General features: G+C 34.5%; 1 protein-coding gene and 1 long non-coding RNA gene across 8 annotated transcripts in view; one reads left to right on the top strand and one right to left on the bottom strand.

Annotated features, from left to right (window-relative positions):
- Positions 1 to 22,983, bottom strand: part of LOC110446740 (nuclear hormone receptor HR96-like) — a 291,811-nt gene that overhangs the window by 126,720 nt on the left and 142,108 nt on the right. The window contains exon 1 of one of the 7 annotated variants that reach the window (XM_021492037.1): positions 21,960 to 22,753. The exons of 4 other annotated variants lie outside the window; for them this stretch is intronic. The gene's annotated coding sequence lies outside the window, so the exon portion shown is untranslated. Of the gene's footprint in view, positions 1 to 3,736; positions 4,001 to 11,782; positions 11,802 to 21,959; positions 22,754 to 22,983 lie in introns of those variants that run through there. 2 more of the 7 variants (XM_021492034.1, XM_021492035.1) reach the window with 2 other exon arrangements.
- The window catches only part of LOC110446742, a 145,034-nt gene that overhangs the window by 76,252 nt on the left and 45,799 nt on the right, over positions 1 to 22,983 (top strand). The gene's annotated exons all lie outside the window — the stretch shown is intronic.

Genomic DNA, 22,983 nt, shown 5'->3' with positions numbered 1-22,983 from the left:
GATAATATATATATGTTTGTGCACAGAAAACCCTAGTGGTTTATCATGACCCATACCTTTTAACGACGTCCAATTAGGGAATCAAACCCCAACCGTCTTGCACCACGTACCGACCACCCGATAAATGATATACCGTAATGGTCCCTAATAGAGAATTAAGTTACCGTAATGAACCTGATTTACCGCCATATTCCTGTCAGTGCCCTCCCTTTCCTTATATATTTTGGGGCTATGAAACAAATGCAAAAATGCAAAAAACAAAATATCAGCAATGCCATATATCTGCCAAGAAACAATAGCAAGGGACCAAATGGTCTCCCAACTTTTCTCCACTTCTGAAGTGTCCTTGACACTATTTAGGTTGAGTAAGGTATTCAATTTTAACTCATTTACCCCTGAAATTTCATAATGAACTATTCCAACCTATGAATTGGAAGAGTTCAAATGTGTCTTCAAGGGTGAATGAGTTAACAAAGCTTAACTACGTGACTAACAAAATGAATATGTTAATTTAAGATATCTCAAATTCATTAACAAAGTTTGATTCTATCATTATCTAAAATTTATGTCAAAACCTTATTATCAATTTTTAAAGAGCCGTACTTATTGATTTTTAGCTTCGATTAATTTGAATGGCGAATAAATTATAAACTTGCTCTGGCGAAGTTTTTCAGCTGAAGATTATCAACCACTGGAATTATTCGCTGCTAACACGCATTCGGACATGTATATCATCGCCTCACATCTCAAATACTTGAATTTATGCGCTTGGCTATAAAAACAATACGAGTAGTTATGACGGTACATGTTACAGGTAAATAAAATCTGGAATGATTGCCATCTTAAACGCTGGTGACACGAAATGACGCAATGGGGAAACATGATCGTCAATAGTGGCAGACTTCTCGTGATAATTACTCGGGTTTTTATTCAGACTCTAACAATTTGAATTCATTACGATAATCTTGTGTATCATATCCAGCGTTACGATCAATGTTGTACACAAAAATCCCTTAGTCAAGTAACTCTGTATGCTCAAAATATCGGAGTCAAGTAATGTGCCTAGATTTAAAGAACTTATCTCAAAGATCAGTAAAATGTTTGAATGAATATCGGTTTCCGTTGTATTACAGAGCAGCCCAGACAGCCCAGTTTTTCCGTCTACTCAATCCTATTGTTGCAGCTCGGCATTGATTTTTGACATTGACAGCAGAAATTTGATTCATGCTGCACAGTGCTACACATTTAGACAATAACGCCAGATAATGATGAGTTATGCATACTGGGCATGATTTCTACTTGTCAGCAGGCTAATCAAAATAGCCAGACATGTTCAACAGACATCAGAGAATGAATGATAAAGATAGACTGAGGGAGGGAGAAAAAAGGTGGGAGAGGGAAATCTGTTAAATCAATATAAGTTGTAAACTGTTCAATAAGGTGTCACAGATCTTAAGACCCTCATTACCAATCCTCGGTCTAATAAACGATCCCCCTACAACTACCATCACAATCACAAGTCTAAAAATATATACCCCACCCCCACCCCCACCCCCACCCCTCTCGTAATTAAATATAGACTCTTCTAAACCAATATCGAATTACCTCCTTCACAGCCAAGACACACATATTCCCACCCACTCAACAGAGACAAAAAATATAGACCTTCAAACCAATACCGCTAGAACTTTTCCGAACAATGCTCCATCCCATTTCCCCCACTCTTCCTAAATCACGGATACCGTACATTATCTAATTAGCGCCCTGTGCAAAAAAAAAAAGGAAAAGTAAGCTTGAAGATTTTCAGTATAAGAAAAGAACTACTCATATGTAACATTTTTACTGTCTTAGTTTCATTTACTGCAAATGGCCTCCAAATCAGAAATATTTATTTCATTCCTACAGAATCTTCACCCAGAAAAAAACCTGTTTCTCTCTCTCTCTCTCTCTCTCTCTCTCTACATTTTCCAGCAATTTTCAAGCACTCTTGTATTTTTGGTCTTTCAAAAAAACGGGACAACATTTCTGATTGAAACAGATACTGTTATAATTCACTTATATATCACTAAACTAAATCAAAACAGATTTAAAATAATAAATTCATATCAACACGAAACTTTGAAACAGTCCTTTGTAGAGAAGATTGCAGGTTAATTGTCCCCGGTATATATTCCTGCAATTTTCAAAGAATATTAAGCAAATCAGGAACTTTTCTTAGATACTTTTTTCCAGTACATTTCGAGTACTGGCCTCAATTTCCATGCCCTGTATAAACAATGGAGACATATCATTTAGGGTGCATCATCATTTAATTATATTGTCATTTTAGAATTCACTTAATTTTTTTACAGACCAGCAAGAAAATGCAGCTTTTTGATTTTAAAAAAGTTGATATTTTCATTAATTGATCGCAAATCTTCACTTGCATTAGCATTTCTACCCTTCATATACGTCCTAAAATTAAAGTTAATAATATTTTTTACGGCAGTCCCTTATTTAGCAGAAAGCATGGTCACAAACCTGTTGTAATGTCACAAACCTGTTGTAATCTAGACAGACATCAATCGTGGTTTAAATAAGTTGCCTCCTGAATTTTCAAATACTTCATCTTGATTGGCTAATATCTTGATGAGATAATTATCTGTGGTCTCCCTATTACACTAACGTGTATTGATCACACATTATTTTCTCTTCTGCAGACTTTACAGGAAACACATCATAATTGTGAAGAAATCTATATGGCAGTTATGAAATCAATAACACCTCAATCCTCAGAACTCTTGAATCTAACACGAGCTATTATACTAAAATAGCAACAGAAGAAATTGACATTGAAAGTTCAGAGAGAGAAGTGCTTTTGTATCTCTCTCTTGAAACACAAGCCATAAAATATAGGGAAAAGAAAAATCTGCAGTAAATATTATGAAAAGAGCTTAAAGTTTAGACCCCCTACTGAAACACTAGGGGTAAAATTAAACTGTCATAAATAAACTTCCAAAATTTCCATGGAAAATAAACTGTTTTCAAAAAAACAACAACTTTATATCTAATACAGAAAAGTGCCTGAGAAATGTAACCCCCTCTCCCAAAAGTGCCCCTAGTAAAAATATGAGGGGGGGGGGGGGGGGGGGGAGACTTATATAAAGAAAAGTGCTTTAATATTTAATATTCAATCTCAGACCACAGACAGCAAAACTATAATTCATCTTTTTTTTTTATTTAGATTCACAGTTGATGTTCCTAACACAGTTTCAACATAAAGAGTATGGCTTTTCACCACAAAGCTGATTTAGTATATATATAGGATCCTGGAGGTAAGCGATCTAGATATAGACATATATGTGTGTGTGTGTGTAGGGGGGAAAAGCAAGGAGTGGGGCATAAATGCCATAAAACAAACTTGCAAATTTCCATGGAAACCACCATTCATCATAGCTTGACAGATCATCTTTATGCATACATGATTTGGCCTACTTATAAATGACACATGGATAAATGGAACCCGACCTATGTGTTGTGTGTGGGTCCGTTTATGTTACAGCTGGCCCAGCAGAAACTCAGTGGTTCAGTGGTTCGGTCTGTTTGTCTGTTAAAAGCCCACAGCTTCTGGTTTATAATAGTAAGTGTGTGCCAGTCTTTACCGGCTAAGACCCCATCACAGATAAAACTAGATATTTATCATAAAGCCATCTCACGTCAGAGACTGTGAAATCAAAACTCAGGTGGAAAAACTTACCTGTAATTTAGAAATACGTCCCACTATTATACTCCTAGTCTACACACGCCTCGTCCTAGTAATCCATGGGATATTTTACCACATTATATTTTAACTGTCAATTCGCTGTCAAATCGAGGGGAAAAAAAACTCCACATTTTCACGGAATCATATAAATGATTTCTTTACCATATTTTATACCACTGCATTGAGTCCGAATTCACAAATCTTGACACACCAACTTGAACCAGAGTCATTAGATGGCATGTTTTAACATTCATAGAACCCTACACACTGGGTTAAAGGTCGATCTCAGTTCTAGATTATTGTTACGAATACTCAGCCAAGCGCGACCGTCTGTCAGTTATTTTGTGTAAGATGAGCAATGGCTGTAGAGATAGCAGATCACTGCTTAGGCTGACAAATCGTATTTATATAATACAAATGTTTTCAAAAATATATTTTTTTCTACACACCTCAATGATTTTCTGTCTTTAAATTGAACACAACACGAACACATTTACAATATACTTTGTGGGCAAAGTTCAACCTTGTCATTGACGATGTATTCTACACCCTAGTTCATTGTTGTATGAACTCTTCTAAGTTTCATGACACAATCAAGGACGATATGATTACTCAGTTGGCCCTTACAATCCCAACAACCTTGTAACTATTATGAAAACGATTAATTTTCATATGACAACTCAAACCAAAAAAAAAGAAGAAGAATTTAAAGTCATTGCTTTCTTAAAATATATATCCCCTACCAGTTTCAGTCAAGAATGCTTTGAAAGAAAATTAACAAGAAAAAAAATCATAAAAATACAATACATATAATAACGGTGACCTCCTGCAGAGTTTAACGTCTATGTCTGAACGATCAGATTTCTGGCGGGAATAAAACTGCCTTATGCAAAGACCTTTTTGTGTATTTTGGAAAGCCGACCGGACCTGCTTGTTGTTGAACAAACATTTTTCTCTCCTTTTTTTCTCAAAATTGTGCAAGACTTTTTAGTGCTTTAATTGAAATGCTAAAGAAAGCCAGTATCAAAATTTGAAATATTAGCCTACTAGCTCAGTTGGTTGAGCACACATGTAAAGGTTTGAATGATCAATGATCAGATCAAGGTTTGAATGATCAATGATCAGATCAAGGTTTGAATGATCAATGATCAGATCAAGGTCTACTCTATTGGATAATTTTCCATCCTATGACATAAACCCCTTGCAAACCCTTCCATAGTATCTATTCATCTATAAACAACCATGTTAAACAGTAGTCATTCCCCTACAACCCAAACAGAAGGACTTTTGCTACTTTAACAATCATACAATAGGAGTTATTCCCCCTATCAACCGTACAGCAGAACTTTTTCTCCCTTAACTAAAAAACGTACAAAAAGGGTTATTCCCCCTATGAACTATTCACCGGTAGCTATTCACCGATACTTATTTCCCCTACCAAACCTACAAAAGAGTTATTCCCACTTTGAACTATTCACCAGTAGTTATTTCCCCTACCAAACCTACAAAAAGAGTTATTCCCCCTATGAACTATTCACCAGTAGTTTTTTTCCTCTACCAAACCTGCAAAAAGAGTTATTCCCACTTTGAACTATTCACCAGTAGTTATTTCCCCTAACAAACCTACAAAAAGAGTTATTCCCCCTGTGAACTATTCACCAGTAGTTATTTCCCCTACCAAACCTACAAAAGAGTTATTCCCCCTTTGAACTATTCACCAGTAGTTATTTCCCCTAACAAACCTACAAAAAGAGTTATTCCCCCTGTGAACTATTCACCAGTAGTTATTTCCCCTACCAAACCTACAAAAAGAGTTATTCCCCCTTTGAACTATTCACCAGTAGTTATTTCCCCTACCAAACCTACAAAAGAGTTATTCCCCCTATCAACTCTACAACAGCAGTTATTCCCCCTTCCTACCATACAGCAGTAATTCTCCTTTCCTTACCCATTAGTTTAACCCTACAACAGCTCAGCCCTACGTACCGTACCTTGTTTGTGTTTTATCAGGTAGACCGATAGACAATCACATCTTTTATAATGATGAGTTTCTGAGCCTGGAGCTAAGAACAGCATTTCCCCATTTCTCCATTCTTAACATACCACCTGCATTACCCAGTTATTGGTACACAATGAAGTGATCTAACGAGGATTTTGTAAGCACGCGGCTTTGATCTGCAGGTAATTCGGCCCCAGTGCTACATGCCCATAATGTATATGTTATCTTTTCCAACAGTGCAATATGGCAGACGCAGCGGTTTATTGTTGTGTTTCAACTACTAATCAGACATAAACATCAAATTGTTGTAAAACCCCTCCAAAGTGAATTATTATCTATTTACACTATAGATATATAATCTACCTTTACATCATCTAACACAACATACCTTTACATCAGCTAAAGATAATCTACCTTTACATCATCTAAAGATAATCTACCTTTACACCAGTTAAAAGATAATCTACCATTCGCCAGCTAAAGATAATCTACCTTTACATCAGCTTAAGATAATCTACCTATACATCAGCTAAAGATATTTTTTCTTTACACCAGCTTAAGATAATCTACCTTCACATCAGCTAAAGATAATCTTCCTTTACACCAATTTAAGATAATCTACATTCACATCAGCTAAAGATAATCTTCCTTTACACCACCTTAAGATAATCTACCTTAACACCAGCTTAAGTTTATTTACTTTGATATTAAATTCTTATATGATATAAACATCGCTACTGAACTTAAATAATTAATACAGAGATTTATAGGCTTTGTAATCCAATGCTGATTGTTGCATCACAAAACATTTTCCTCAGGAGTACAATAACAGAATTGTGGAGATTTATAAAAACGCCTTGTTTCAATTCTTCACAAAGACTGCTTGACAGACAGGTAAACCATTAGTTTACCCCAACCCTTATGTAACATTCTCTTTGACTTTCCATTTAAAATTATTAACATGAATAGAAAAAGCTAGTGAAAACATGAATAATTAGTTGTTAAACTGGTCATCAGTTTCATGTTATTTTCATGAAACTAATCTTTGACCTTTTGAACCAACAAAATTCCAACTTTGGGTTCTCGTTTGCCAATTTATTATAATGTAAAGTCAACATTATGTCAACTTTTCCTTCCCCTTTCTATTCAGTATTCAACAATATATCCCTTAAATTATCAACTGTCAGAAGAATTAATCCATATAGATACAAGAATTTCAGTTATTTTTTAATATCATTTCATAATAAAAAGTATGTATAAATTATGCAAAACAATTTTTATCATCATTAATTTCATTGACAAGACAAATTTTTACGAAAAAGGGCATAACTCCACAAGAAATTGTTAAAATGGAAAATAAATGACATATTCGACCTCTAACTTAAACGTTGATCAGTGAAGAAATCTATGCAATCACTTTTGATCTTTTAAGAGCTATAGAATAAGACCACAACTACTAGGTTTAAATGACAGAAACCATGGTTAATTTAATATGTAATGTGTTTTTTTTTTTATTAAAATTACATGTAATAATGAATTTAAGAAATATGCAAACTTTACCATTATCATGTATTTTTCCTACCTTGTTTAAAGATATAACTAATGTTTGCGTAATTAGTTCTGCCAGATCTGAAAATATAAGTGCGTAGTAAGTGAAAATGAACTTAACAAAAACGTGAAAGTTTTTTAAGTTCCTTCCCACCCAATGAAACTTCAACACAGCAAGTTTCCTTTGAAAGACAAGACATTTACAAAGTTTTTTGTGGGTATTTTAAATTTCATTTCAAATTAAAAAACAAAACATAAAAAAGCTTTATTCGTAACTCAACTTCCGTCTGACGTAAGTTGGTAAATTAATTCTGCTGGGCGAGCATTACGTCTTAATATTTCAAGGTTTCAAATTTGTTGATACATGATGAATATAAACTAAACGGCCTTGACCAAAGAAAAAAAGAAAACAGGAAAACGTGCTTCACAAAATACCATTGGTTCAGTCTACAAATTGGCATGTAACATTTTGGAAACAGTTTTGAAGTCCTTTTTCTCAAATTAAATTATGTGTTGCCTTCAAAAGACTCATTAAAGGGATTGAGAATTTAATGTTGGAAAACTGCAAACAGTTACGTTTTCATCAGACTTGGAAATTTATTTTCTTGAGAGAGAAAAAAAAAAAAGAACATATAGATTCTTTGAAGAAACAATTAGCTGCCTGCAAGCAAGAGACATATTTGTGGGGGGTTTTCTGGGAAGTTTAAGACATACATAGACGTAACAGCCCTAGTTTGATGTTTCAGAACAGAAACACTGGAAAACACACAATTTGTTGTGCATGCAGCCCGATTCAGCAGTTTAACACAAATATTTTTTGAACGCATTTTGCATATGACAAATTATATTGTTATGTAGTTATTGCCACACCCCTTTACAATATGAATATTACATAATATATGGTGGCAGTATACAAGGTTTTACTGTACAATGGTGGCAGTATAACAAGGTTATATTGTACAATGGTGGCAGTATAACAAGTACTAATATATGGTGGCAGTAGACAAGGTTTTACTGAATAATGGTGGCAGTATAACAAGGTTTTACTGTACAATGGTGGCAGTATAACACAGTTTTACTGTATAATGGTGGCAGTATAACAAGGTTTAACTGTACAATGGTGGCAGTATAACAAGGTTTTATTGTATAATTATGGCAGTATAACAAGGTTTAACTGTATAACGGTGACAGTAAAACAAGGTTTAACTGTATAATGGTGGCAGTATAACAAGGTTTAACTGTACAATGGTGGCAGTATAACAAGGTTTTACTGTACAATGGTGGCAGTATAACAGGGTTTAACTGTACAATGGTGGCAGTATAACAAGGTTTTACTGTACAATGGTGGCAGTATAACAAGGTTTTACTGTATAATGGTGGCAGTATAACAAGGTTTTACTGTATAATGGTGGCAGTATAACAAGGTTTTACTGTATAATGGTGGCAGTATAACAAGGTTTTACTGTATAATGGTGGCAGTATAACAAGGTTTTACTGTATAATGGTGGCAGTTTAACAAGGTTTTACTGTATAATGGTGGCAGTTTAACAAGGTTTCACTGGTGACTTTTCCAAAGCAATAACATTTTGTTTACACTAGCACACATTAATACCAACTTGTGGTATTTATTTACACACATATTTTACAACTAAAAACATGAAAATGAAATGCAACATAAAAAGTGAAGGTACAAGTAAAACATTAAAATTGTCGTGTTTTGAATTAAAAATACAAAATCAAATGCTGTCTACACAGGAAAGTGACACAGTGCTTACAAAACACATCATGCAAGACTTGAAGCTGCCCTTCCAGATCATTGGAAGGGCAGACAAATGTGGGAGGGGGAAGTGGCTTTAGAACCAGCCGCTGCAGTGGTAAGACCACCCATTAAGAATTCCGTAAACCCTGTCATCAACCGCAGACATCTATTGCAGATTGAAAAGAAAAACATCTTAAACAGTGTGGATTGTGACTGCTTGGCAATGTTCACAATGTGTATCAAAGCCTCGTTAATTCCCGCAAGTAAACGGTAGACAGGTAGGTTCCATGTGTTCTGAATTAATTAAACTTTAATAAATTATTCATCAGAAAGGGAGATTGCATAAACTAGAAATCCTACACACACAGAAGTGTGGTGGAGAGCTTTTGTTGTCACTTGGTTGTAACCCATGTGAAAACATGGCAATGTGTTATGATCCAGCGACTTTTACCATTAAATTGTCATTATTCTTCTATACGTTACTCATGAATGAGTCGGTAGTGGGTGCATGCACTCGACTGTTACAATAGGGGTGCTACACTGCAGCACTGTACAGAGTTTTCTCCCTTTTCCTGTCCATTTATCATTTCAGTTAACTTACAAATTTATTTTTATTACAACTATATATTTAAATCAAACTTAAGTTAAGTCTGTCCAGACAAAGGGAATTTATCAAATGAAAATTAAATTTTATGCAACAAAGACGTCATAGATTTAAGATTTCTTAATCAGGAAACCATATCCATATTTCTTCAGCTGTTGAATGATGTATCGCTTCTGTCATCCGGAAACTTAAACCAAGAAAAAGAAACCAAAAAATGTCCAATGAGCTATATGGAATAGCTTTCTAGATCCCTGTTGTCCATGTCAGTTAAGTTGGGGCATCATTTGTAATTCATAATGATCTACGCTGAAGTGTTTCCTCTTTAATCCAAACAGTGCCCGTCTGCTAGGAATAGCTTTATCATTTCTACCAGGGTCCAGAATCTCAAAGCCCGGCCATGCCAGTTAACAGCAGTTACATCTTGTACATTTTCAAACATGTTACAGATCATAATTGAGCATCCAAGAATAAAGCCTCCAAAATGATCCTCCATACAAAAGAATTACAAAAATTGTTAATTTTTAGATATTTCTTTGAAAAGATTATTTTGAAAAATTTGTTCCCAACATCTTGCTAAACTCCAGGTAGGCACTGAAGAATTCAAACCATTTATCTGAATTTTAAACCAAGATTCACTCTCCTTTGACAAATATGCAGACTTTATGAACCAAAACTCCATTTTTAAGAAAAATCAGATAAGGGCCACTGAAACACATGTATCAAAAAATCCCTTAGAACAAAACTGTCTTTTGAACAAATAATAGAATCATAAGACTTCACCCTGGTTCAAACCAACAACCATTAAGGATAGCCGTCCCACTGTACTGCTGCTTTCCTATATATACATTAACCTCCCCTGTTCTGTTTTGATAGAACTTCAGCACATTTGGGCTAGTAAAATTCTGTTAACCAGATATCCCAATAGTCCAAGGTTCGAATGGTGGTCTAGCCCCACTGATTTTTTTTACTCTCAGAACACTCTAGTTAATTATATTTTGTTTATTTCATTTTCATTGTTTTTATGAAAATCCCGAAAGCAACAGTTTCAAATACTTAATAACAGTTTTAGACAGTGGTACAGGGATCTTTAATTCAGCAGTTAATAGTGTAAACTACATGTATCACCTCCAAACACCAGTCAACTTCAGCTGGGACCAGCTAACAATGTAAACTATCACCTCTAAATACCAATCAACTTTAGCTGGGATGAGTTAAATTAACAGTGTAAACTATCACCTCCAAACACCAGTCAACTTCAGCTGGGACCAGTTAACAGTGTAAACTATCATCTCCAAACACCACACTTCAGCTGGGACCAGTTAACAGTGTAAATTAGTTAACTATCACCTCCAAACACCACACTTTAGCTGGGACCAATTAACAGTGTAAACTATCACCTCCAAACACCAGACAATTTCAGCTGGGAAAAGTTAACAGTTTAAACTATCACCTCCAAACACCAGTCGATTTCAGCTGGGACCAATAAACATGGCAGGTTTTCTGTGGTTAACAGTTCATTTTGTTCCTATCAACATTCCAAATGTTCATTGAATTATATAACATTTGAAATATCCCCTAAAGTATGAATATTCTCCACATAAACAGTCCAGGAACATTTATAAACTTGTGCAGGTCCCACAAAAAGTGATATAACATGTGCGATAAATACCTAAGAAGGGAGCATATTGACAATGAAATAACAAATTTTACGATATACATTTACAATAATCCCTGCAGGTATGACAATAATGTGGTCCGCCTTTCAATAGAAGTGTCTCTCTTCTATCACTGCGCAACTTGATTGATCGTTACCACAGGTAAGATAGACAGGTAAGTCTCAGGTGAGACAAACCATCGTCACAGTAAAATGACACAATGATTCCTGATCATTCGGCACATCAAAAGGTGTTGGGTTTTTTTGCTTCCATATATATATACATGCATTCGTTGTAAATATATATATATATATATAAATGTATACACAGTGCAGGACATAAAAAAAATTAAACAAAAACGTTTAACAGACGTGTGAATATACGTGTGATAATGACGACTCAACACTGTGTGTCCTCTGACAAATCTCGGAGGTAAGAAGGGAAAAAGTCGAAATTAAAATCATCTAGCACCTACCTGTAAAAGGTTTTAGAGTCCCGTTACTGAGATTGCCTGCAAACCAACATAGAAGACTTCAGATTTTAAAACCAGGTCTGTTTAGCATTTGCATACAATGCAAATACATACGCATTATTAGCATTAATGTAGAACGCCTGTAACAATTTCGTCTACTGTGTCTTTACCTCATAAAATGGTTTCTTGATTTCTACCTTTATATTTTTTTCATTTTTTTCATCAAATTCACTGTTTTGGGATATATGATTTTGGTGTGATCAAGATATAAATTACAAGAACATGGAATAAATATTTGAATAATACATTGTAAAATTAATATTAATTCTGAAGCCACTGAACATTAGCTTAAATACTGTACTGTTTGATCTGAAGCAGACACCCTCAGAGAAAAGCAAGATTTAGTACAATCTTACACAAACTCTATCTCCACTAGAAACAAATGTTCTCAGAGTATGACTATGCAATTCTTTTTTCTATACGGAAAAACATTCTTCTTCATCCACCAGAGAATTAGTGCATCAACGTTTGTCAACACACACTATTCATCCTTCAATTTTAAAGCCAACACCTTCATTAGGTTAAACATGGTAAGCATAGTAACATTTATTACTTAGCAGGCTATATATATCAGAAATTAAACAAAAGAAATGTATTATTTTTCTAATGGCAATTAATACTCAAATGAGGTAATTATAAACCTCCTGATGAATGCTTTTAGCATTAATTAAAGTGTATTAAAAAAGTTTTGTTTTTTTAAACATGTCCGGTCTACCAGGAACACATAGGAATCAGCTTATATAAAATGAGATTAGAGCCATAATTTTCACTGCCTGACAACTGAATTAAAACAAAAAGATTTCCTATCTTCAGGATTTGGAAAGGTGACCTCGACTTGGAAATTTCATGTACTTAATTACACTTTAATATATCCTTGTCATATCCTAACTTCCCCCATCAGCATTATACCATTAATATTCTCCTCAAGGGTTGGCCCAACATAAGTCTCGGCCATAAATCATACACACCACCAGTCCAGCTTGATATTACAATTAGGGGGTCCATAAGTATCCATGTGCACCTGATCACATGATAATAAATGCAGAACATGGCATATGTATTCGTACATTGGCATTAAAATGCCAGGCAAATATATAGTCCAACAAAACTATAAATCTGATTTGTTCTTTTATAAAACAAATTAAAAGAAATGAACATCAGACTGTAGTCCGCTTCAAATTAAATACAAAGTCTGTTTAAAGCAACAGACTGATTAATTTATATGCAAGTCTGCCGAGAGTTTAATTACCCATGCATGGAAATCATCTGACTTAATTATTGTCTTCAAATTATTCTGGTATTTTTTTCTTCTAAATTCATTCACCCCTGAAATTTCATAATGAACTATTCTTAACTTTGAATTGTAAGAGTCCAAATGTGTCTTCAGGGGTGAATGAGTTAATACTCATTTGTAGAATATCAAGAACAAATAATGCACTTTTTCTTGTTCATTCATTGACCCTACACTTATTATATAGGCCAGACACTGTCACATATTTGTTTAACACCCTTACATGATGCCTTTGAACTGCAAGTTAGTTTGTGTATATATTTTTTGAAACAACGAAAGATTTAAAACGAAAAATATGACTGGGAGTTTGTTGTAATACAGAAATGTTGGGAGTTTGTTGTAATACAGAAATGTTGGGAGTTTGTTGTCATATAGAAAGGTTGAGAGTCAAGTCCAGAAATGATGGGAGTTTGTTGTGATGTTAGAATGGTTGAGAGTTTCTTAAATAAGAATGGTTGAGAGTAAAGTCATTCTATTTTAGGGCTAGGAGTTTGTTGTAATACAGAAATGTTGGGAGTTTGTTGTAATACAGAAATGTTGGGAGTTTGTTGTAATAAAGAAATGTTGGGAGTTTGTTGTCATACAGAACTATGGGAGTTTGTTCAATATAGAATAGTTTGGAGTAATTGCATGGTTGCAGTTTTGCACAAACATTAAGTCAGCTTCAATGCTGTTACAAATAAAAGTTTTTAAAACTTATTAGGTTATACTTTCCTGCTTGCTTCAATTGTTACCAAATGATAAATGCCCTTGTGTATTGACAGGTTTGTGAAACAGTTCGGTTGAGATATACTTTCTTTATTATAACTAAATAAAATATTTCAAGTTGGAAAACAGTTTTCTTAAGCATAATTATGAATGTTGTAATGAAAAGTCCCTGTTTTACTTGCAGTTTTATTTGGAACCAATTCCATACCTGTCTTTACACACGTTTCCTGATCATTGAAATCACTAATGAATTCTAACTCCTTATACAATACCTAGGTACATCACAAATGAATTATGACAACAGCATGGCATTATCTGACAAACTCATTAGACTGCAAGGTGTAAACCAAATTACCCAATGACATGTGCTGTGATAGGTTGCTATGGAAACTGTTTATCAGTTAATGGTTTACCAAGCAGGTATCTCCTGTCCAAGCAAATCTCAAAAACAGACAATCGTTAAAAGTCCTCATTTAAAGCTGCCTGGGTCAGTATTCATGAACCTGTTCTAATGTTTGGAATTTCAAATTCTGTGCTCAAGCACGTTTAAGTTATATGGTAATAAAAATTCACATTTTGTCAATGATCTGGAAGGGTTTTAGACATGTATACTTAAAACCAAATACCTTTTTTCAATGTTTACAGTTGACAAAGTTTTGACTGTCACATATTAGTTTAAGCGAGGCACAAGAACATTGATTTGAGCACATATAAACGATATTCAATGCTTGAGAGCATGAAAACAGTTTCATGAATATGGGCCCTCAGGTCTTTTCTTATCTTGCACTCCAGTTCGGTGCCAATACGAAGACATGCATCAACTTTCATAAAAACATGAAGATTTGGAAAAGGTATTCAACCGTAATTATATATCATATTCATATCATATATATCATATTTATATTATATATATCATATTCATATCATATTCATATCATATATATCATATTCATATTATATATATCATATTCAAATCATATACCGTAAAAACCCATGTAATTTGCGCACCTGTGTAATTTGCGCACCTGTGTAATTTGCGCAGGTACTTTTTGAGGCTGAAAATCGGGAAAAAAGCTTCTACTCGAATATTTTGCGCACCCAAAAAATCTGGATGTTCATGCTCCGAAAATCGATCTCTGAATATATTTTTTTTAAATATATTTCCATTTTTTTTTTTTTTTCATGGATGTAAAATGATATTTAAAACCAAGAAGAAACTACGTAAAATGTGTATTTTGTTGCTTGTTTTCTTTGAATTATCTGATCACACATGACACACACGTGTGCGCATATCGGCATACATCAATTCATTTTAGCAATATTTTACATAAAACATTTACTTGCTTACAAAAACATATCAATTAATAAGTAATTCGATGTTTAGTAACCGCTGGTGCATATCTCCTGGTGAAAGACATAATTAGATACCTTTTATTGATCATAATTACGATCAGTGAGAAGGGCTCATCATGGCGGCTTGGGTTACGTCACTTCAAACCAGGTCATGTCACAGTTCAGTTTGGCCACGGAATTAGATTATCTAAGTCCGTGGTTTGGCGATATTTTTTTACAAATTACAATGCAGTAATGAGCTAACACTATCTCTGTGATTACCCGTTAACAATAGCTCTACTAATTGAAATGATTTGCAGTCGCGATCGACGGACCGTGTTGTTGTTTTTTTCACTCGCCAACACGTGGCGTGAATTACGAAGCCCTACTGCATTGTCATAACTACAGACTGATTTGACTGATAAGGGATTATAAAAAATATGTTTATACTAGAAGCGTGGACAATCAATACATCCTCTTCAAATCTACTCCAAGGAAAAAAATAGTTAACGCAGACTATTTTTACGATGCTTCATTTAATAAATATTGAAATAATTCACGAGGTTATTATCAATCACGTGTTTACGTAATGTTAGACGCGAGATCAACATGAAAGTGAGCCGTAAAAAAAACATGCTATACGTTTACGCATAGGCGATTTGAAAAAACCTTACAGAACTTACATGGAACGGAGCTTAAATTGAACAACTACATTTTCGTAATAGTATGGGGAAACGCACCGAGATGTCGAAACGTAATGTCGTAAGTTGATCGGCGATTCTCTGGCATAGGAATTTGGCTAAACTTTTTTTGTTAACGGTTACCTATTTAATAATACTTTTCACATAAACTCACATAACAACACATTATGTATCTTTTATTAATGTTTGACATAAATAAATTTGTTGACCGTCATTTGTCTTAGAGTTCCGTGTATAATAAATAAGGGAAATAATCCAAGATGGCGATCTCCCAGAATCGTCGATCTTTTCCTGAAAAAAACTTGAAATTTTCGATACCTGTGTTTTTACGCACCCCCCAATTTGGGTATTTAATTTCTGAAAAAAAAGTGCGCAAATTACATGGGTTTTTACGGTATATCATATTCATACTATATATATCATATTCATATCATATTCATATTATATATATCACATCGCAATTATATATAAATATTATTACAAGCTGTTCTTGTGGTGTTGAGAATCCTTTTATATCCTTTTACATTTCTAAGATATTCGGATCATTAGATAATCCCCCGTGGATCTACCCCGAGAACACTGCCACATTTTCTACATTAGAAGTGTTGAATCTCTCTTTTATTCTTTATAGAAATGCAAAAACAAGTTTCTAGCAGTTTTACACATTTCTGAGTTAATTAGGCAACTAATCACACAGATGCTTTTTATCTAATACAAATGTACCAATCTGTGACACTACCATTATATATAACCCTACCAAGCTCAGATGGTATCAGTCCTGGCTCGCACACTGACCACATCAATATACAGGTTTGAATTCTGAACTGATAAATTCTGTATGTTTAACCTACGTATCACCAATTTCCAGTGAAAATATTTTAATACAATCTACGCATATTTCTGTTTTCGTTTAGGGATTTTACATCATTATGTAATCCTGAATAAACACTGTCAACAATGAACCCACTTTTTGTCCGTCAAATAAACTTGTTGGGCAAATAAATAACAAAATTTGTAGGCAGACACAACTGATGCTAGTCCGTCCAACCTTTCCCCTACTCGTATAACAGTTAATGTCACATTTTTTTTATTAGCCTCGAGATCACATGCGATTTGAAAGTGATGATAGGTGTTGGAGACACTGTTATTTGCTGGTGTCGCAACAAATATCAACTTTTTATTTCTTCAGCGAGGAAATTATCACCGTCCCTTAGAGTTTGCTATTCATCATGGGGTTGATTACATTACACACAAACTGCGCAATTAAGACGGCCACATCGGTGTATTAGTTGGCATGTCCGACGAGGCTAGGACAAGGTGTTCAAGTTCGGGTCGCCGTGGGATCACTAATCCCCTGCAAACAAAATATTTTTCAGTTCGCGCAGAGTAAAAAATGTTTACACAAAACCCCAGAGGAAGTAATTAATTAGTTTGTTTGAACAAAGAATTCCAAAAGTAGCGATATTTCTCTCAGACACAGCAAATGTCATTTCGTTATTGCCAAATAATGTAATGAAAGATAATATAACTCCCCATTACATCTTAAAGAACCCATATTTAAACATCTTAGTGATATAGGGTTATCGTACAGCTTAATATTTTCACTAAAATTTTGGTAATGTCTTTATTGGGAGAAATAAAACCTTATCTTTCAATGTCTTATTTGTATTGTACACTTGTTAGCCAGTCAAGTTTACCGTTGCGCTAAAGGATCAGACTAGTCTACTTTTATCATCCACAAGGTGGTGGGTACTGCATGAGCCTTGGATTTCGTCATTACATATTCCAGTGGTGTAGAAAAGATAAAGGAGCATAATCCCTGGAATTTTGAGAATGATAAAGGCCTTATAAGGAGTATTAGATATTTACTTTGAAGAATGGCTGTGGTATAATATGCAGGGGGTTGGTTAAGATACTTTTGAGAGAAACTCCATGGATGGGACGACAGTCTATCCCATGGTTACCTCCTCGCATATGTGAATGGATGGACACCAGTCTATCATACAACTCATGCAGTAGGCCTATCAAACTGAGGTCCATTAGAAGTGACTGACCACTCTACTTATCACCTGTAGCGATATGTTGATGGTCAGTGTATAAATCAAATGTCACACTATGGACAACTTAACATGTCAGAAACAAGACATGATTAATGCGGTCAGTAGTAATACAGGAGCAGTGTAATTATAGCATGATACTGTTGTAGTAGCCTACTAGTGAACTGATGAGGTCAGTTTTTATTGGAGAGATTGGTGGGGGATCATTGCAATGGACATTGCAGCAATACTGCAGTTAGCACTGCTGAAATAATGCAGTGGACATCGCAGAAATACTGCAGTTAGCACTGCTGAAATAATGCAGTGGACATCGCAGCAATACTGCAGTTAGCACTGCTGAAATAATGCAGTGGACTTGAGGCATTATTGCAGTGGACATCGCAGCAATACTGCAGTGGACTTTGCAGCGATACTGCAGTGGACTTTGCAGCGATACTGCCATTATTGCTGCAGTGGGTATTGAAGTAGTATTGCAGTGGGCATTACAGTATCATTGCAGTGGACATTGCAGCATTCTTGCAGCAATACTGCAGTTGATCATGACTGTTCAAATTCAATACTTAAGTGCATTGAACTGCAGGTATACAATTCACATCGACCTCTGTGTAGTTTATTAATCTACAGTAACAGAAGCGTACATGGAGTGTTATTGCAGTAGTAACGCAGTGGATATTTAACCGACAGTATACATAGGCGGAGTTGTAATAAAGAACTTAAGTATACTCCTTGTATTCAAGGGGACTAATAAACACACTACCCTATTTATATAGTATATCAATACTCATATTTTGTAGCGCTATTGCAGTGTTATTGCAGCAGTTTTATATTAACTCATTCATTCCTGAAATTTCATAATGCACTATTCCAACCTTTAAATTGGAAGAGTTCAAATGTGTCTTCAGGGGAAAATGAGTTAATAGGAGGGCAAGCAGATGATGGAGCAAAAACATTACTATTTATGATATACTCCCGCATTCTTAATTTCCAGTAATGAAATTAAACTTTGTTATAAATTGATAAAAGAAAATATAATTGAGCAATGATGATTATTCAACTTTCTAAAGAAAGTATAAAATGACAGTTATTCTATAAATAGAACAGTAAATGAAACTGTGAGGAATAACTGAAAATGACGTCATTTTAGAGCCGGTAAAAAGATCATTGGTACGTACCATGTCCTCAAAGACGCGGAAGTAAGCAGCAGAAAGCAGACAGTCTTCCCCACGGAGACATCGCACTGTTTCCTTGTTAATCCTCGGATGTCCTAATTCTTTTCATTAAAGTCTTCAATTGGAAGAACTTCTTTTTTTATATCATTTTGCGACAATGATCATCTTTTCTCTTTCATCTGGAGCAGTTGTCGTCTAGACAGCTGAGACATACACAGATCGCTGTGTACTCTGTATAATACCATATAAGGTGTTATTACCGTGATGGTATCGGTGATCTTCACGTCTCATAAGGGTCCTAATATCTTCTTCAACAATACATTTATTTCAATCGAGAAAATCGCCGTATAACTGTTGAGTAATATTTTGCTCTCTTTTTTTTTCTTCTAAAATCTTGTTTTCTTATTTTCTGAAATTATTATTTTTATTTCAAATATTTTTCTCGTTTTTTTGTACTTTTTCTGCTCTATATATTGAGGAACCTTGATATTGTGATTACAATATATGGACAGCTTGGCTTGGAACCTCTACAGTATCAACTATTTCGTTTAAGTGTTCAACAAAAAGGCAATAGCACATGTGTGCATCAGATTTCTCTTATTGCCAAATGTAAACTGCATATGGATATATCTCATGAAGATGTTAATTTTGTCAGTTAAAACATATTGCTTAGTATAGACACTGGTTCATGTTTACAGTAGAACCTCTATAGTATGGACACTGGTTCATATTTACAGTAGAACCTCTATAGTATGGACACTGGTTCATGTTTACAGTAGAACCTCTCTAGTATAGATACTGGTTCATGTTTACAGTAGAACCTCTATAGTATGTATACTGGTTCATGTTTACAGTAGAACCTCTATAGTATAGACACTGGTTCATGTTAACAGTAGAACCTCTATAGTAAAGACTGGTTCATGTTTACAGTAGAACCTCTATAGTATAGACACTGGTTCATGTTTACAGTAGAACCTCTATAGTATGGATGCTGATTCATGTTTACAGAAGAACCTCTGTAGTATGGATGCTTGTTCATGTTTACAGTAGAACCTCTGTAGTATGGATGCTTGTTCATGTTTACAGTAGAACCTCTTTTGATTGTACATCAGTTCAAGTCTACAGTAAGTCAAGCGTTTTTGTTTTTTTAATACAGCCTCTTTACACATATTTATAAACATTTACCCAGACTGCTGTGTTTATCGCTGGGCTTGCCTTGCCTATCAGTGTGATGCTATTTCGGATGAACTACAACATTTAAACGCCGAATTTGTCACACAGGAAACACTGTACACAAAATTAGCTTCAAAGAACATTACAAGGTATCCAAAGCAGCATGCTGTTGAAAGGTGTCAACATGTCTGGAGATTTTCAACGATATCAACTAACAGTCTCAATAACTCAGCTCCTTATCAACATTCTGCTGATAAAACATTTCCTTAAATTCTTTATTTTTAATACATATACCAAGAAATTAAACTCTCCCTTTTCAAATTTTTATCAAGCATACATGAAATTTGATACCATTCTCTTTCAATGTTTGTTTTATTATTAAAAAAATAACAATACCTTACCTTCATTGATTTTTTTTAAGGATTACATCTGGGGCCAAAACGAAAGCGTTTCCGCTTTCCTTTGTAATCTATCCCAGTTGATTTTTTGTCTATTTTGAATAAGCACTGTGTTTAGTTTCAAATGCTGTCTTTGTAAAAATATTACGCAAAATAGAAATCCTTGCTTTTACCTATTTACTTATGATATTTTATGACCCAATAAAGAAAATACAACAATCAGTGTGCGTTGTCTGTGATAAAGTAGTTGTATAACTAAATACTTAAATATCATATTTGAGTTTAATTGTTACAAAATTATCAAGGTTCCAATAAACCAAGTTTTAAAATGGATTATTGTAAATTTCCTAACATGAATTTTTTGATAAATAATATTTTTTTATCAACAAATGTTATCAATCAATTGTATTTTTTTTTAAGTTGTTACCACCAATAAAGAAATAATATTACCAGTCTTAAAACTCATTCCATACATAGTATTAATTTTGTTATAATGATTCTTTGTTAGTTTTTTCAGTTTTTTAGTGAAATTAAATATTCAGCTGTCTAATTCCATTTTTCTTCTTCTGACCTAACATTAAGCCTCTTTAGTTCACGTAGAAACATACCTGTTTTTCTTGAAAATGATTTCATATAAATCTTCAGTTCAAATATTTACCAAAAAAATATATAAATCCACAGCACATATACTCACATATACCTAAAATTGTCTTATAAAGACTGTTAAATCTTATCGAACTGGGAAATTTCATTTTGCAATTAAAATGTAGGATATCTATCAAGTAATGTAATGATCACTTAACCTTCGTACACTCAAACCCCAATGAACAGGCGATTTTTTTTATTTTGAATTATATGTGTATCAGGTACCATATTAAGGTAAAGGTGTTTTTGAAATTTTAGTAAACAAATCTGATTAAATAGATGATTTTCCATTTTGTAATTAGCAGGTACGACATATATGCACCAGGTAACAAATCAATGGTAAAGAATCTTGTTGAAATTTTAGTAAACAATTTGAACAGGTGATTTTTCAATTTCTAATTAACAGGTATGTCGATATTTAACAGATAAAATAATGATGAATGAATACAAACTTCCAGTCAACTTAAGTACGATTAAGTACCACAAGGTGCCTGGAGGGTTAAAATACTGAACTTCTACGTACTGTACAATGGTTTAGAACAGCTAAATAAAATTGGGTACAGGTAGCTATTGTGTACAGAACATTAGGTGTATATATAGACCCAGCAATTACACAGAGTTAATTTAGGCTTTAGCACATATTTACCTGATCAAAAGTGTTTTGAGCCACTGTTTGTTAAATCCCAGAATATCAATCACAAAACGTTGTTAGGGATTCACCCCATCAGTCCATGGATGAATGAAAATCTGTTGTAGATATCACCTAGCACTTTGATCTATTCTGTAACGGTGTCTCCTTCGTCTCCTTGAGTGTTTTTCGATACCCGTCTCTTCCTTGTACGAGTAACGGACAGGGCTTCACAATATTTACACTTCCCTGGGGTGTCCGCAATGCGATCCCTGATCATGGACGCTGACAATCCTTAAACTAAGTCCAGTGGATCCATGTCATACGCTAGGACAGAGGACACAACCTTGGTTCCACGTGGAATGACCCGTTTACAATTACACACCTTTACAATGTGTATCATCCACACTGGGGGGGGCCACCCGTAGATTTAACACTGATCGTCGTACTGAAGCTATAAACTGGTTATTTTCTCAAAGCCCCTCCAATCCTTGCTTTAGGTGTTAATTACTAGGGTAAACCAAGGGTCATCGTCTTGCTCTGGTCATTAGTTACAGACATGCAAGACAGACAACATGGAAGTCCCTACCCTGACCTCAAGTTACCAGCTTATAACTCGACCCTATCAGCATGAAATTCTATCCGATCCAGCTAATACAATTTCTGCTGGAAATGTCACAATATGTTTGAATCTACAAAGGAACTGTTACCAGTAGCATCCTTACACACTTTCAAAATATGCTCATTTGTACATCCCAGAAAAAAAATCTCAACGATTTTCCAAATTCGTTGCACTTATAAGTTACCTATAGTACAAACTTATCTGTGTGAGCTTTCTGCTGCCAGGGGCCATCTCAAAAGGCATTTACCAGACTGTTTATTGGATTACTATATAGGCTGATCCTCAGGTGTATTCATTTGAGTGGTCAGTCTGATTGACCAACTGACCAGTACATGCAGGTTTGTATACTCTGGGGAGACAGTTATATCAAATACACACTAACACAGATGTAGGGTCAAATATACACAATAAACCTGACAG

The sequence above is a fragment of the Mizuhopecten yessoensis genome, unplaced genomic scaffold (assembly GCF_002113885.1).
Source record: "Mizuhopecten yessoensis strain PY_sf001 unplaced genomic scaffold, ASM211388v2 scaffold2977, whole genome shotgun sequence".
NCBI classification, from domain to species: Eukaryota; Metazoa; Mollusca; class Bivalvia; order Pectinida; family Pectinidae; genus Mizuhopecten; species Mizuhopecten yessoensis.
The sequence above is the reverse complement of the archived record's forward strand: the minus strand, read 5'-3'. Positions and strand labels throughout refer to the sequence as shown.